Source organism: Eucalyptus grandis, chromosome 1 (assembly GCF_016545825.1).
Source record: "Eucalyptus grandis isolate ANBG69807.140 chromosome 1, ASM1654582v1, whole genome shotgun sequence".
NCBI lineage: Eukaryota > Viridiplantae > Streptophyta > Magnoliopsida > Myrtales > Myrtaceae > Eucalyptus > Eucalyptus grandis.
In genome coordinates this window covers 20,073,526-20,090,287 of record NC_052612.1, presented here as the reverse complement: position 1 = coordinate 20,090,287, position 16,762 = coordinate 20,073,526, and the positions used below count along the sequence as shown (strand labels likewise).

Sequence of the window (16,762 nt, the reverse complement as noted above, 5' to 3'; positions counted from 1 at the left end):
GGCCGACCCTCCTCCCACCGTTGTCAGCTCTTCCTAGCAACGGCAGGGAGGTGGCGGCGGTAGCAAGAGCTCAATCCTCAACCACGTGCTTCCTCTCATTTTTTTCAAATTTTTTAAAAATAAATTAAGTTTTAAATTTAATTTAATTACTTTTATTAATTATCTCACGTCAATAGCAAAACGTCATTTTTGCACTTGTCTAGCCACGTTAGCATGCAAAATAACATCGTTTTGCACTTTCCTCGCCGGAAAATTATCACGTCAGCATTTTTGCCGGATTTTCTCGTTGCTGGTACTTAAGTGATCCATTTTGCTTCAATTTTGGCACTTAAGTGTCACTTTCTTAACTTTTGGCAATTAAGTGTCTCTCCATGCCAAATTTTGGTACTCCGGGTGTCCAACACTCGATAATTGAGTGTATGTAGTGTGTTTGTGGTTCCGTTCCATTATTAGTAGCCGGTTCTTGTGTGAACAGCTTCTTTTGCAGCAGCAACATCAGGGCTGTCTTGAGAGAACCCCGTGGGTTGGCTTAGCGAGTTAAAAAGAAAATAAGCAGCATAAGAAACGTATTTGCTTTTATGAATTAAGCTCACAGACACATTTTTGGCATCAATTTCTTGAGAAGCAATCGCTGATTTTATTTTGCGTGTGGAAAACATTTTTTGGTCGATTGTTAACAGAAGATAAACTGGGGCAACTTTGAAAGTGCATTCAAAGCAATTGAATTACCGATTTCCAGGAATTTGGACTTCAATTTGAAGGGAGCTTATGACAACATCTTCAGAAGGCTATCAGACTACGGTTGGATGCACCTAATAATGAGTAATTCAGGGTCCAGCAAAGATGTACCTGATGTCTCAACGTGAATCGTTCTATAAACATATTTATGTTATGACTTTGTTTCAATTGCTTTGTGAAGTGTGTTACGGGTTTCATAACACGATGGCTTTTGGTATGTTTCTTGAAACTGTTGCAGTGCAGTCGTGGAGATTCTATAGTTTCCGATTGCAAGGTATTTAGCGAAAAAGCGCATAAAAGTTGTAGAACTCATTTTCACGACAATTGAAGTCGTTGAAGGTACCAAATGACCTCTAAAGCTGATTGATATATTTCCGACATCGATGTATATTAATATATATATAAAACCGATGCTGACTCAGTGGACGACCCCTGCACTCCAAGGCCTCTTAGATAAAGTTTGATTTGTATGATCGGGGTAGAAGAGGGAGGGAGAACTAAAAGTTATCTTCGTCAATTGTCATTCGTAGACATTCTTGACACGGGATATAACAGGATGAAGAGACGAGTTATTCCTTTTCGAAAGTAGATCTACAACTTCTTGCTCTACATATTACAAACACAAGCTCTACACTCACGGTCAGCCCCCCCCCTCTTTCGCATCTACTAGTGGCTTGCGTATAGCAGCTTCGTCAACCAAGTGAAACGTGTGAGATCTATTTGATACGAAGCTTCACCAAAGTGTCGAGAGTTAAGCTTCAATATTGATTGAAGTTGGAACCCCCCGTTTGATGTATGTTCAAATGCCGCATTGCAAGCCTTCTTACTTAGCATCTGAATTAGAAGAGTCACCACCACCAAGCTTAGGGTCAATTCGGTAGTAGGCAACCTCCCCGATGTCGCTGACATAGTGATCCCTCTTCAAACTTTGTATTAATGTCCTGATCAAATAGAAGGGCTATGGGCTCAACTTCTTCGGCTCCTGGTAATATTTCCCGAAAACTGGCTTTGCCGCTTCCGTCTGCATCATCGCATGAAAAAAGGGTATCTCTCAAGTATTTATCAAGAGATGCCATCATTATCGAAGCCCATCACTTTGTAGATATGCATTATTTAGTCTGACAGAGACAGCGACGGGATGAACCTATTTCAATGATTCTCGTGATACTTGCGTCTACACAACAAAGCTTCTATTTTTATCAATTAAATCAATTTTTGACTACCCAAAAGAGGGATAAGTATTTAACTCACGGCTTCAATCGAGTGATATTGGGGGATCTGAGGGAAAAGATGATGTATGACGTGAGTTTCGATATTATGGTGAATGTTATTGAACCACCAGTAGTTGCTATTGAATATGGTGGGCCCACCTCATAAGTAACTCCATTCCTTAAAACAGAAAAAAGCGAAAGAGACAACCTTCAATTACTTGCATGAAATTATTGTCCCAGAACAAGAAAAAGAAGGTGGAAAGTGTCTTCTTTCATTGAATGACATTACCTTTCCCCTGTACCAAGGCAGACTGTCTTCATGACCATGGTGATGGAGATAAGTCACAAAGTCCAGCCATATCACAAAAATCTGATAAAACCAACAACAATTAGAAATGCACTCTGGTTAGAATCTGTCGAATGCTAGGAAATACTACAATTAATGAACAAAATTCAGATATGGACAGATATGGCAAGCCGTAAGTAGACCTTATGAACAATTGGGTCACACTAAACATCGAAATAAAAGTTTGCCGTGCCGCTTAGGGTGCAGAATTTTCAAATCCATAGTTACTATACCGAAACTTTAAACTTTAGTGAAGATGATGATGAAGAAAGAGGAGAATAGGAAGAGGGATTACCCAATAAGGGATGCCATAAAGCTTGAGCAACTACAGAGGACCCATCACGAAGGACAATCCAACAAGCAAACCCAATATGACAATATTGGGTGAAAGTGTGACCCTCTTTCCTCTGACTACTTCTCCACTGGGAAATTAACAATATGTGACTCCATTCTCCCATTCAAAATTTGGCTTTCTTTTTATGATCTGTAAAAACTCAAGAATACTTTTTTCTGTTTCTAAATTCTCCGCTAAAATTCAGGCTTTGAACTTAAAAGTAGAATATGAAGTTCACAGACGATCTTGCTGGTCAGAGGAACTGGAATTGATTTTAATTAATTACAATCACGAAGGCATGTCCAAATCATCGGCAGAAGTCCAGCACAAGTGCCATAACTTGGCACGCCGGGACACTTAAGTGCCATAACTTCAAAACGGTACACTTAAGTACCACTTTTTTTTTTCGAGTGGGACACTTAAGTGCCACCTCCGGCGACCCTTGCCAGAAATCCTACGTGGCAATATTTTATTATTATTTTTTGCCTACGTGGCTCGCCGGAGAGCTGAGTCGGCTCTCACTCACCAGAAACGACGTCGTCTGCATAATAAAAGCCCCAAATCTTCCAAAAACAACGTTGTCTCCCCAAATGCCCCAAATCTAAAACCCTAAATCGGCCAAAATCCCTATTGAAGTGCTCGAATTGAAGTCTCAAACCCTAATTTTCATTTGCTCAAAATTCCTTCGTCGAATCTTGGAAATGGAGAGCAGGACTCGCAGCAGCGCCTCAATTTCCTCTCACCGAAGCGAAGGAGAAGGCTAGCGTTTCTGTTTTTGTGGGTTACCGAGTCCAAGAAGAACATCGTGGACTCAAATCAATCATGGGAGAAGATTTTATGGATGCGCCCGATATAAAGAAGCGTCGAAGTGCAAATACTTCAAATGGATCGATGAGAAGTTCTCTGACCGAGCCATAGAGGTGATATTGGATCTACTTCATAAAAGACAGCAATCTCCATCTGTGTTCGTGGACGACTTGGACGATGTTGACTCAATGCAAGCTCAAGTGTCTTCAGTTAAACTTTTGAAGAATGAAGTCTCAATGCACGCTCAAGCATCTTCAACTAAACCTTTCAAGAATGAAGTTCCAATGATGAAAATTGAACGAAAGTGTTACCAAGCGTGTATTATGGTGTTGTTTTGTTGTCTATTGTACTTTATGATGAAATGTAAAGTACTTGAAAATGAGAAAAAGTTTCTCCGACTGCCATAGTTAAAAATGGTGTTGTTCTGGATTAAATGTTGGCTTTTTTCTTTTTGAAAGATGCGAAGAAGTTTGTGTTGTGGAACAAGATCATTGTTGCTTTGTTGTTGTTTGTGCTGTCGTATGGACTTGCCATAAGTTTACCATCATCTTCTCTGTTTTGATGCAGACCAACATATACACAAGACAAACATGAGTGATTACCCGAGTGCCATAAGTTGTATTTAGTAATCACGTAAGTGCTAGTCGCGATGAAAAAAGGATCACTTAAGTGTCAAGTTATTGTTAAAGTGATCGGTTAAGTGTCACTTGTAGTTAAAAGTGAACAGTTAAGTGCCAAGTTTTTTTAGAATAGGATCAGTTAAGTGCCAATTTTTTGTGGGTTTTCTGTAAAAATTACGCCAGCCACTAGCACCGGCGACACCACCAACCATCACCACTAGCCACACTACACACTAGGCGCTCCAGCCACCACCATGCTGGTGGTGTTGCTGCACAAGATACTAGTGCAAGCTGAGCCTTGCACTAGTTTGCACCAATACGCATGGTGTAAGATGTGCAAATTGCACACTTGTACCAGGTGTAGGTGCAGCTGCTTAAGCCTATAACCCCCACCACAAACCAATAATCACCAGGCATCACCACCAGCCACACCAGCACCCCAACCACCACATTAGCACCCCAACAACAAACTGACTACCACCAAACATCACCATCCACCATCACCAGATACACCAGCACTCTAGCTATCACCACAGAATACCAACAGCAGCAGCAATAAGTAAAAGCAGAATCCATGATAAACAACAACATAAATTGACAAGCATCGCAAGATCATTTCATTGATATTTCATCAAGTCTGAGTCTGACAACATCAATGTCATTTCATTGATATTTCATCAAGTCTAAGTCTGACAACATCAATGAATGACAAACTAAAGAAAAAAACAAAAGATGGTTATCCATAGACTTTCTATATACACGACAACATCATCATTTACATAACTGTTTTTACTCCTAAGCTCCACAAATCCTATCACATCTCATCTCATCAATCAATATACACGACACCCCCTGTTCGTCCTCCTTTCGATGGGCCTTTCACTTGATTCATAATTCTGGCACTATTTCTAACTGGACGTGCAACTTCTTCTTCAACCTTCTCAGTATCCACTAACTCAGATGGAGCCGTAAATGTCCTAGGCCGAATTGAATCAAAAGGAGCTGGAGCTGGAGCTGGAGCTGGGTTCTTTCTCTTATTTTTTGTTGGCACAGTTGATGTTGATGTTTTCTTTTTTGTTGGTGCAGCCATCGATTCTTGAGTTGGGCTTGAGATAAGAACTTCGAACTTCTCCCTGTGCTAAAAAAAACAATAAATTGTTAGCAAAAATCTACAGCATAAATTAAATTAAATGCAGCCAATAAAACTTACATTGAGAATGACTATTCCAATACGCTCATCTGTATAAAGGCCATAGCCATATTGTCTTAACCTCTTCTCAAGTGCCCCTCTTGTTTGAATAGGGGCGTCACTTTTAGGAACTTGTGATTTGTTGCCCCTTTTTCCTGCTTTCTTGGGCCCTTTAACTACAGCCGGGGCTTCTTCGACCAATTGTGCTGGGCGTCTTCTAGATGGCCTTTGTGTACCTGCCCCTTCACCTGGCCTTGTTCTAGTTGTCCTTCTGTGTAGCCCTTCAACTTCAGTGACACCTCCTTCTGTTGGGCCTTCTGGTGGTACTGGTGGTGGTACTTGTGGTGCCCCTTGCAGTGATTCTTCTGGTGGCTCCTGTGATGATCCTTGAGGTGGCTCCTGTGATGGCCCTTCAGTTGTGTGATGGCCCTTCAGTTGGCAGTTGAGTTCCAACTTGCTTTCTTCGAACCTGAGAAAGAGGCCAAAAGATACCATAAATATAATATCGAGACATATAATAATAAAAACTGAATACAAATTGGTTGAATTTAGCACTGGGTATTTCTTTCGTTGCTGAAGAACAGTCGACTGCACTAGCTGTGATTCTGCTTGGGCTAATCCTTCAGCTGGCCCTGATGCTGCTTGGGTGAATCCTTCAGCTGGTCGTGATGCTGCTTGGGCCAATCCTTCACTTAGCTGTGTTCTACCTTGCCTTCTTCGAACATGCTGTTCAGTTTCATGACTTATTGAGGTTCTTCTTGTGACCTAACAAACACATTACATACAAGGCCAAATAGGATATTATGTACATTTTTATGATAAACGACATGAAAGCAACATAAACATAAAATAAATTTCATGACTTACCGGGGTTCTACTTGTTAACTGAAGAACAATCGACTCACTTGGCCCTGCCGTGTGCATTTCTCCAACTCTCTCTTCACTAGGCCCTTCACCTTGCCTCAACCGTTGTTGCTTCCTCAATTGACAACCTTTAATATTTGTGGCCTGTTATGCGACAATAAGAGCACGTGATCTTTGCACCCTGCTTACTCATTCTTTGCTGACCCGAGACCTCTCCCTCCGCCATTCTTCGTCTTCGTTTTGTCCTTCCAATTGTCTTCTTCAGTGGCAAAGGTTGAGGTGCTTCATGATCCGTGGGCTCCCAAAACTTGCTACTTCTAATTGGCTGCATCATGAACTGATAGGAAGCAAGATATTTTGATTTATGGTACCAATCATCGATGTAATCATCTGTATTGTCGCCCTTCAACTAGATGGCACATATGGCATGTGCACATGGAATTCCACTTACTTGCCATGCTCTACATGAACACTTCCTACTTCCTAGATTGACAATATACTTATCTGCACCGTTCATTATCTCATATCCGTCATCTCCATTCCAAATGGGATGACAATGCGTACTTGCAGCCAAGTTCTCATCCAATTTCTTCACAATCCTAGGACCATATTGTCTTGTCCACTTTGCAGCCTCATCTCTTTGTTTCTGCAGCCGAGTCATAACCGCAACTCGTATATCTTCAAGCATTGAGATGACTGGTTTGCATCTCGGCATCTATTATCTTCGAATTAAATACTTCACAAATGTTGTTGTCGACGTTATCGCACTTGAACTCCTCACTTTGAAGAATGCCCCGCACCAATGCTTCGGTTCTAGTTGAAATAGGGTAGCACAACCTTCCTTTGTCAACTGAAGCAGTCCTTCTTTGGCTATTCTAAAGTCAGCCATGTTTGCACTCTTTGCTAATTGCCAAAATTGCAATTGCAGCTTATCCCCTTTATAGTTCTTTGCCCAATTTCCGTATATGTGCCGCGCACACATTCGATGTTCAGCATGGGGCAACAACTGCCATCGCCGGAACCAATCCCCGCAATAATTCAAAGTAAGAAATACTAGAGCAAATTACATGTTCATATTACAAAGCAAAGCAAACTATTGACTAAATTTTTCAAAAAGCAAGCATTACCTTCGTTGGTCGCTCGTGAATGCCCACCCTTCCCGTTTGTTATCTCCAAGTCAGCCATCAGATTTTTCAAGAACCAGGACCAATTGTCCTTGTTCTCAATCTTTATAATAGCCCAAGCTAGTGGGAACATTTGGTTATTCGCATCTCTTCCAATCGCTGCCAACAATTCTCCCTTGCACAAGCCCTTCAAGAAACAGCCGTCCAATCCTATAATCCGTCTACAACCAGCTAAAATCCTCGTCTCGCATGCATCAAAGCACACATAGAACTTATCGAACTTGGTCCCATGATCGTGAAGCGGTCTCTCAATCACCTCTACATACACTCTACTTGTAGGGTTTTGCAGCCTACACTCCCAAGCATACTCCCACACCTGTCCATATTCCTTATCATACTGACCAATAAGTACCTTTATCACCTTTTGCTTTGCTCTTTTGCACTGATTCCTAGATACATTGATGCCTACAAGCTCCTTCACCAGCATCCTAAAGTTAGCAAGTTTCAAGTTGGGCATCACCTTGATCAGATCGAAGAAGTGCTTGGACAACCATGCACTTGTTACCCTTTTGTTTTGAAAATTAATGGAACAAGTGTGTTCCTCTTGGTAGGCTCTAATCTGAAAAGACCCACTCTTCTTAACAAACGCACAGTAAATCGTCCATGGACAGTTTTGCTGCGAACACCTAGCTCTTACAAATTTCTTGGTATTTCTAATGAAATCAATATTTCTTTGTGCAGCAATGGAGTTCTTCAGTATAGCTTTCCTAAATTGTATCGCATCATGGAATTTCATACCTACTGACAAAGTAGGAGACACAATAGATGGATCATAGGAAGGAAACTTACTTTTCCTTCTACGCACAGCTCGTTGATCTTCTTCAACTTCGTCCTGGGAAGTTGTGGTGTCAATGCTTTCTTCATAATCTGTCTCCAGGACCTGGCCAACAACACCAACATTTGCAGGGCCTTCGTCTCTGTTTGGATGAACAGCTACATGCAAAGTTGCAAATCTATCTGACAAAAAGTCCCTTTGTTTTTTCCTTGACTGTGTAAGCTCCTCATCGTCGGCGTCACTTAAGATTAACAAATTTTCTGCTTCAGTAGCCAACCCTTCATCGTCATCGTCATCATCACCGTCACTGGATTCAGCTACTTCCCAATCTAATTCAGTGATGGTGACATCACCCATGTCACAATCGCTCTAGTGAACAGCATTTGCGCCCCTCTCCTCCCCATCCTGTCCATCATGACCTACTTCATCTCCTCCTTCTCCTACTTGGGTGGTATCTCTGTTATCATCTTCGTCCTCACTATTATTTTCAACAAACACTTTCGCCTCTTCGCCATGAAGATAATGATATAAGACATCCCTAAAACCATTATCATCTTCCAAAACTCTCAAACCATCTCTCAAGCCTTTCCTAGGAACACAATACAACAACTTTTGTACTCTACAAGGCAAAAATGTCACTATAACCCTAACAAATGAAATATAAGATACCTTCTTTATATCTACAAAGATAGTACCCTCATTCCCCCCCTCATACTCCCACTCATCCTCCCCAATCACAAAATCTCCACCGTAGTAAACGATGACAACAACATAGTCTTTATGCGCCATTTCGCAACAAAAGAGGACAAATATACAATTAACTTTTGGGACCACATTCACAAAGAACAGACAATTGCAAGTGGAGGTCCCTACACTCTTTATTAAAGAAAAGAAAAGAAAAGAAAAGAAGAAGAGAGAGGGAAGATGCGGTCAGACGACAGCTGCAGCTTGAAAACAAGAGGCCTTAGGACAAGGACAAATAAAATTAAAGATGGGACCCGACAACTGCTTTGATTATGCCGTCGCATTTCTTTAAAATATGGAGAGATTCCTCAGCATGGGTCCTCAACAATGCAATTTATTAAAAAAATATCCAGAAGTCCCCATCCCCACAACCTTCGATTCGAACATGTGCAAAGTCCAATACTCTGAACCCTAACAATCACCAATCATCGCACATTTCACATCCGACCACTACAAATTACTTTCGCACATCACAATTCAACACCCTGAATGAATCACACATCACAGTGGATGAGGCGACGTCGAGCCCTACACTGAGCCCTAATTTTCCCCCCGCCAAGCCCTACACCGAGCCTATATTTCAATGCCGCTCCTAAACTGTCAATTCGAACCCCCCAATAGGATTGTAGCACTACATCTCAGCCATAAATCTCACATCAAGCCTGACCTTTCCCAGCCGAACCCCAAATTTGAAGTCTGAGCCCTAATAAACGAGTCGGAGCCCTAATTTCACCACCGGGTAGAGGAAGAAGAGAAAAAACCTGAGCAAATCGACGACGACGAGCGATGACGGCGCTCGACGACGGCGAGCGACAACGGCGAGCGACAAAGGTGAGCGACGACGGTGAGCGATCACCTGCGAACAGCGAGCTGTGAACGGTGATGGATGGAGAGGACGTCAGACCTAGTGTGAACTGACGAAATGTTAAAATCCAAATAAACCAAACGAGGTCGTTTAACACTAACGAAAAATGACGTCGTTTAGTTTGGCCAAATGCACAGTGGATGGGGCGACGTCGTTTTCCTCCTCCACGTGTGCTTTTTTTTATAAAAAAAAAATAGCCACATCAGTTAAGAATGTCGCCGGAAAATGCCACGTCTGCATTTTGACCGGTTTTTGGCCGGATTGGCACTTAAGTGTCCCATTTTACTCCGATGATGGCACTTAAGTGTACCATTTTAAAGTTATGGCACTTAAGTGTCCCGGCATGCCAAGTTATGGCACTCCAGGTGTCCTCACCTCCCAAATCATCTATACCCGAGCGGTTATGCTCGAGATCACGAATCGATAGCGAGGTATCGAATCTTAAAGAGAATAAACTAAGCTTCAAGCTCAGGCTCCACCATTCAAAGCAAGCATTGATTGCTCCATGAGTAGGATTCATGTTCGATTTGAACAAGTTAGTTGGGCCTATGATCTATCGGCTTGGGAATAAAGTAAGGCAATTCGGAAGGCTCTTTGTAGGATATTACTTTTCTCTCCTTGCTTTAACGTTGTTGATTCAAAATAAGCAACAAGAAGAGTATCATCTTGGGGAGCATGTGTCGAACACTCACAAAATATAAGGAGTAGGCAAGCATCTGAAAAGGGACTGTGAAGCGGAGAGTCCTTGCAATGGGGTCGAAGCTCTTGTGCATTCTCTCTGATAACTGCAAGAAGGAAGAAATTGAACCCAACTTAGAAATAACGATACCAATAATTGAGAGGTCCAACTTAGAAATAATGATACCAATAATTGAGGGGGGGTGGAAGGAAAGAAAGAGCAGAGGCAGATGACTAAGGGCGCGTTTGGTAACGATTCTGTTTCCGGGAACAAATTCTGATCAGAAATGATTATTTTTTATTTTGCTCCCGGGAACTAATTTTGAGTAAAAGAACATGTTTGGTAACTGTACAAAATTTCTGATTCTGGAATAGAATTGAGTTTGGTACCTTGTTCATTGATTCTCGCTCCAAATCAATTTCTTTTAATTTTTAAATAATTTTTATAATTTTTTCCTTTTTTTTTCTTTTCTTTTCTTCTTTTTTCTCCTATTCTTTTTCTTCTTCAGGCCGGTCACCGAACTGGCGATCAGCCCAAACAAGGGTCGCCGACCTCACTAGAGCATCGCCGGCCCAGGCGAGGTTGGCCCTAGTCGCCGAGCCTTGCCGGCAGCTGGGCGAGGCCCGCTTGGCCACCGGCGAGGCTAGGTGTTGCAAGGCTCGCCTAGCCACTAGCAAGGCCGAGCCTCACCGGTGGCTAGGTAAGCCTTGCCAAGGCTGGGTGAGGCCCGCCTGGCCACCGATGAGGTTGGGCAAGCCTCACCGGGGCTAAGCGGGCCTCACCCGGCCCGGCAAGGCTCGACCAGATCAGTTGCCGGCGACCGGCGATGGTGAACGACGGCATCCGATAGCAGCGGACGACGGCGACTAGCGGCGGATGACGGCGACCAATGGCGGTGGCAAGCGGCAGCGGGCGGCGGTTGCGGGATGGCAGTCGATGAAGAAGAAGAAAAGAGAAGAAGAAGAGTTTTGATTCTCAATTCTGATTCTGGAACAAAAATCACATTTTTTTTTATTCTTGATTCTACTCCCAATCTATTCCCGGGAACAAGAATTTTACCAAATGTGATTTTGAACCCAAACTGATTATGGGAACAAAAAATTAGAATTTTACTCTGTTTGGATAGTTACCAAACATGACCTAATTGGATGCCATGACTTGTCCTTCTAAATGTGCCCGTGATTATGGCGATAAGTTTTGTGGCTGATTCTCATGTAGAATTTGATGTGAAAGGAAGTGACATTTGAGATTGTTAGTCATATCATGCGTGATTGTTGACTAAAATCATTCAAAGTTCTAACCATTCAAAAGCTTCTTAAAAGGGAAGAGTAAGGTAATTTCTATAAAACTAATGATTTAGACGAGTTCAAACGAAACTAAGGCTTTGTTTAATTCGTGGAAAATAAATGAATAGGAATATAATTTCTTAAAAATAATCACTTATATCGCTTATAAAAATGAACCAACAAAAAATAATTTCATATTTTATGAAAATGTTCAGACATAAATTATTATCAATAATGAAAACATTTTTATAAACTAATTATTTCAAGTAATATAATCAGTATTTTTAAGAAATTTTTTTTAAATTATTCATATTTTATGAAATAAATTGGGTCTAAGCATTAGCAACTAGAAGCTTACCATCCATTGTAAGGCACAAGAATGGAGGAATGAAGAAGATGTCCCACCACACTATTCAACTTGGAATTGTTTGAGAAGCTCCCGTGCCGACTGTGCCGGTTTCGAAAGAAAAGAAACACCAAAATTTAAATGACGATGAAAATAAAGTGATTGGAATTTTCATAGGCAAACACGCTAACAAGAGACAACTCACCTAAGAATTGATAAAGAGGGAATGCAAGGTGGAATAACTGAACTAAAGACAATCACAACACAAATTATGACCTAAGTAGCACCGACACTAACACGCGACACAACACGCCGACACGTCCTTTTTCAAAAAACAAAGAATTCAAATATGTTAGGACACGTTATATATTAAATATACTTTTATATATACATAATAAATTATCATTTTTATGATTATTTCAATCAAATTAATTTGAATCAAATTCATAAATAAATAAATAAATAAATAAATAAGTCTGGAATGAATATACACTAGAAACATTAATCCATTATTTATTAATATCATTCATTATTTCAATTTGACAAATTCAACTATTTTTCAATAATTCATAAAACTTGGAGAAAAAACAAGCGATCTATATTCTGGACTCGCATGTTAGATATGTTCGAAGAGGAGAAAAAAAACTTAAAGAGTGAATTATGTATCACAAGAAGTGAGAGTTAGAAGAGAAAAGAAGACTAGATTTTTCTTCTTTCTCCATTTATTATTTTTATTATTGTGTTTTTTTTTTTCACGTATATATTTTGACCTCTCATTTATTGAATTTTTAAAATTAATCTCGATATCGGAATCACGTATGGGAAACTCGTATGTCAAAATTCCGACTCGAGTATCGAAGAGTGTCAAGAAAGTTGACCAGGTGTCAGATTTTTTGACACGTCTTGACCAAGTGGCAGAAAGTGTCAGACACATATCGAAGTGTCCGACACGACTCAAAGGCTCTTGAAGAGTATTAGTGCCTCATAGATTATGACAATGTTAATATGTCCATGAAATATGATGACATGATATGAGTTTCTTTGCAAGAGACAAGCTAGAGATTATACCAATCGTGGCGGAGAACGAAGAGGGCCTAGAACATGGTGCCTTGGGCGGCCTAATAGAGAGGCCAAACGACCCAGCTATTCAAATACACCGCCCCACAGATAAGCCCGAAGACGACGGCGATGTCTCCCAAGACATTGGTCATTGACCTCCAAGGATCCTTCACCCAGCAGTGCTTTCGTATCGCCGCTCTCTCGTTCGCCAGCTTGAATGGCAGTGTGGCCCCGGGGTCAAAGATTTCCTCTCCTCCTTTCCTCCTTGCTCGCAGATGACCCCATTTCGTTTTCTCTTCTCTCCATCATCTTCTTCATCGATTGGTGAGATCCGCAATGGGGAGCTCACTCGGGTCGACAAGGGAGACCCACATTTTAGTCCAGTTGGACAGAGCATTCTAATGAGTCATTAGTGACGAGGATGTTATTTATTTTTGTGATCCCACATTTTAGACCCACATTTTCTCTTAAAGTTGTGACTATTCGCATGAAGTTTTTCCACGCTTCGTATCCTTTCGTGACAACCGCCCATTTGGTAATCGTCTTTATGGGAGACGGGATATAAAAGGGAACGTACGTTCATTTCTGACGGGGTGATAACAAGGTCTAACACAAACTCTCATATTTGGAATACACCATCAGTATGTGAGGGAGGCTGCGTTTTGTTCAGCATTTGCAATGGGCTTTGAGTCCAATGCAAATGCTGAAAGCCCAAAGCTATTTGGGAAAAATACAATTGTGTTTGGTAAAAAAATTTTGCAAATGGACTTTGAGTTGAATATGTGTTTGGTAAAAAGAACTTTCCAAGGGGCTTTAGGTATATATATATATATATATATATATATTATTTTCTTTTCTTTTCTTTTCTTTTCTTTTTTTTTTTTAAATTTAACTAAACCCTTCGCCGGTTTGGCGAAGGGCTGCGGCCGCCGCCGGCCGTCGGCTGAGGTCACCTGAGGTCGGGCGACCTCCGGCGAGGGTCGCACGACCCAGCCGAGGGCCACCAGAGGTTGCCCGACCTCGGGCGACCCTCGGCGAGGGTTGCGCGACCCGGCCCGAGGGCCGCCGGAGGTCCCCCGACCTCGGGCGACTGTGGTCGCTCGACCCAAGGGCCGCACGACCCGGGCGATCGCCCCTGGGTCACACAACCCGTCGTGTGACCCCGCCCCGCGGCCGCGAGACCCGGGCGGCGGTCGCCTAGGTCGCGCGGCCCCCGGGTCGAGCGACCTGGTCGCCCGAGGTCGGGCGACCTCCGGAGACCCTCGGCTGGGTCACGTGATCCTTGACGAGGGTCGCCCGAGGTCGGGCAACCTCCGGCGGCCCTCGGTTGGGTTGCGTGACCCTCGCTGAAGGTCGCCCGACCTTGGGCAACCTTAGCCGATGACCGCCGACACCAGATCTGGCTTGCCAGTAGCCGTCGCCCTTCGCCAGTCCGGCGAAAGGCTACTCCTTTTTCATTTAAAAAATAAATAAATACAGAGGCAATAACGGAAATATGAAAAATTAATGAGGGTAGTTTAGGAAGAAAAAATTGTTTTTAGCATTTGGTAGAATGCTGAAAGCCCTACTAGCCTTGGGCTTTCAGCATTCCAAGGGTTGGCTTTCATTTGAAAGCTCTTTGAAATTGATTGCCAAACACCCATATTTTAGCTGAAGGGACTTTGGGGGCTGAATGGGCTTTCTAAATGCCCATCCAAACGCACCCTCAGACCAATATCACCTAAGCCCAACCATCACGAAAAAAGTTAATATAGTGACCATGCAAGCCGGGTGAACTGCACTCAAGCCTAATTCGGCCGGACTTAACTAACCGGTCCTTGTCCAAGCCTGCTCAAAAAATGCCCCGAGCCGTTACGGCGCAGGGTGGGAGCAGCATAGGCCCGTGATCTAAGCCTATAATAGCCTACAACAAATCCGCATCCGCCTCTTTACCCTGTTATATGTATACATATCCTCCCGCATTTCCCTGCATCCCTCTCACCGCATTCTGGCAGGCGTCTTGCCCAACTCCTCTGCCTCCCTTTGCCGCCGCTCTCACTCGCCAGATCCTTCCGTCTCCGTCCTCGTCCCTCCTCTCCAGACCGTCGAAGAAGACGAGAGAGTGCATATCAATTCATATTGGCCAGGCTGACATTCAGGTCGGCAACGCTTGCTGGGAGCTCTACTCTCTCGAGCACGGCATTCAGGTGGGTTTCTATAACCTTTCATAGCATGCGTATATCTCAAAATTGAATTGTTCATTTAATGATCGTTATTAGCTGTTAACATGATGCCCGTGGCTCTACAGCCCGATGGCCAAATGGTGAGTGACAAGACGATCGGTGGAGGCGATGATGCTTTCGACAACTTCTTTAGCGAGACAGGCACTGGCAAGCACGTCCCTCGTGCCATGTTTATGGATCTAGAGCCTACTGTCATTGACGAGGTGACGACTGGCACTTACCGCCGACTCTTTCACCCTGAGGAGCTCATCAGCGGCAAAGAAGATGCCGCCAACAACTTCGCCCGTGTTCATTACCCAAGTAATATATCTTTTAACATCGAGTCGTGGAGAGGTTGTTCCAAAGGACGCGAATGCAGATGTGGCCACCATCAAGACCAAACGCACTATTGAATCTGTTGACTGGTGCCCAACGGGGTTCAAGTGCGATATTAACAACCAACCACTTGCTGTTGTTCCAGAAGGCGACCTGGCCAAGGTGCAGAGGGCTGTCTACATGATCTCCAACTCAACCAGTGTTGCCGAGGTGTTCTCTCGCATCAACCACAATTTTGACCTCATGTATGCCAAGCGTGCTTTTATGCATTGGTACGTCGGTGAGGGCATGGAGGAGGGAGAGTTCTCCAAGGCTCGAGAGGATCTTGCTGCCGTGGAGAAGGACTATGAAGAAGTCGGTGCCGAGTCTGCCGATGGCGAGGATGGTGATGAAGGAGATGGGTACTGATGCAATTATGAATTCACTTGCTTGTTTGCTTCTTATGTATCGGTTTTATGTTTGTCCCATCAAAATCGATTGTGTGTGCGTGGGGATTTTCCTGCCATGGACCAGATGGTTTTTCGAAATGAATTGCTATCAAATTGGTATCTTAGGGCGCGTTTGGTAACGATTCTGTTCCCGGGAGTAAATTCTGATCAGAACTGATTCTTTTTTATTCTGTTTCCGAGAACTGATTCTAAGCATTTTAGGCCGTTTGGTAACTGTCCAAAATTTTTTATTCTGGAATATAATTGCGTTTGGTACCGTGTTCATTAATTCTGTTCCAAATCTATTTCTTTTAATTTTTAAATATTTTTTTTACTTTTTTTCCTTTTTTTCTTTTCTTTTTCTCATCATCTTCTTCTTCTTCTAGCCGGCGACCTCACCGGAGCGTCGCCGGCCCTCGGTGAGGCCAGTCCTCGTCGGGCTAGGCGAGCCTCGGCCGAGCCTCGCCGGCAGCCGGGCGAGGCTCGCCTAGCCCCGCCGAGGCTCGGCCGAGCCAGATCTGGCGAGGCCGAGCCCCACCGGTGGCCAGGCCGACCTCGTCGGGGTTGGGCGAGGCCTGCCAGGCCACCGGCGGGGCTGGGCGAGCCTCGCCTGGCCACCGGTGGGGCTGGGCGTCGCGAGGCTTGCCCAGCCCCTGCCCAGCCCCGGCGAGGCTCGGCCTCGCCCGCCCCGGCGAGGCTCGCAGCGGCCACCGGCGAGGCTTGGCCTCGCCATCTAGGGAGGCCGAGCCT

General features: G+C 43.5%; 2 pseudogenes; one reads left to right on the top strand and one right to left on the bottom strand.

The window, feature by feature from the left end:
- Positions 1-1,561: 1,561 nt before the first annotated feature.
- LOC104452879 lies at positions 1,562-13,444 on the bottom strand (annotated as a pseudogene).
- Positions 13,445-14,987: 1,543 nt separating this feature from the next.
- Positions 14,988-15,992, top strand: LOC120296031 (annotated as a pseudogene).
- The last annotated feature ends 770 nt before the right edge of the window (positions 15,993-16,762 follow it).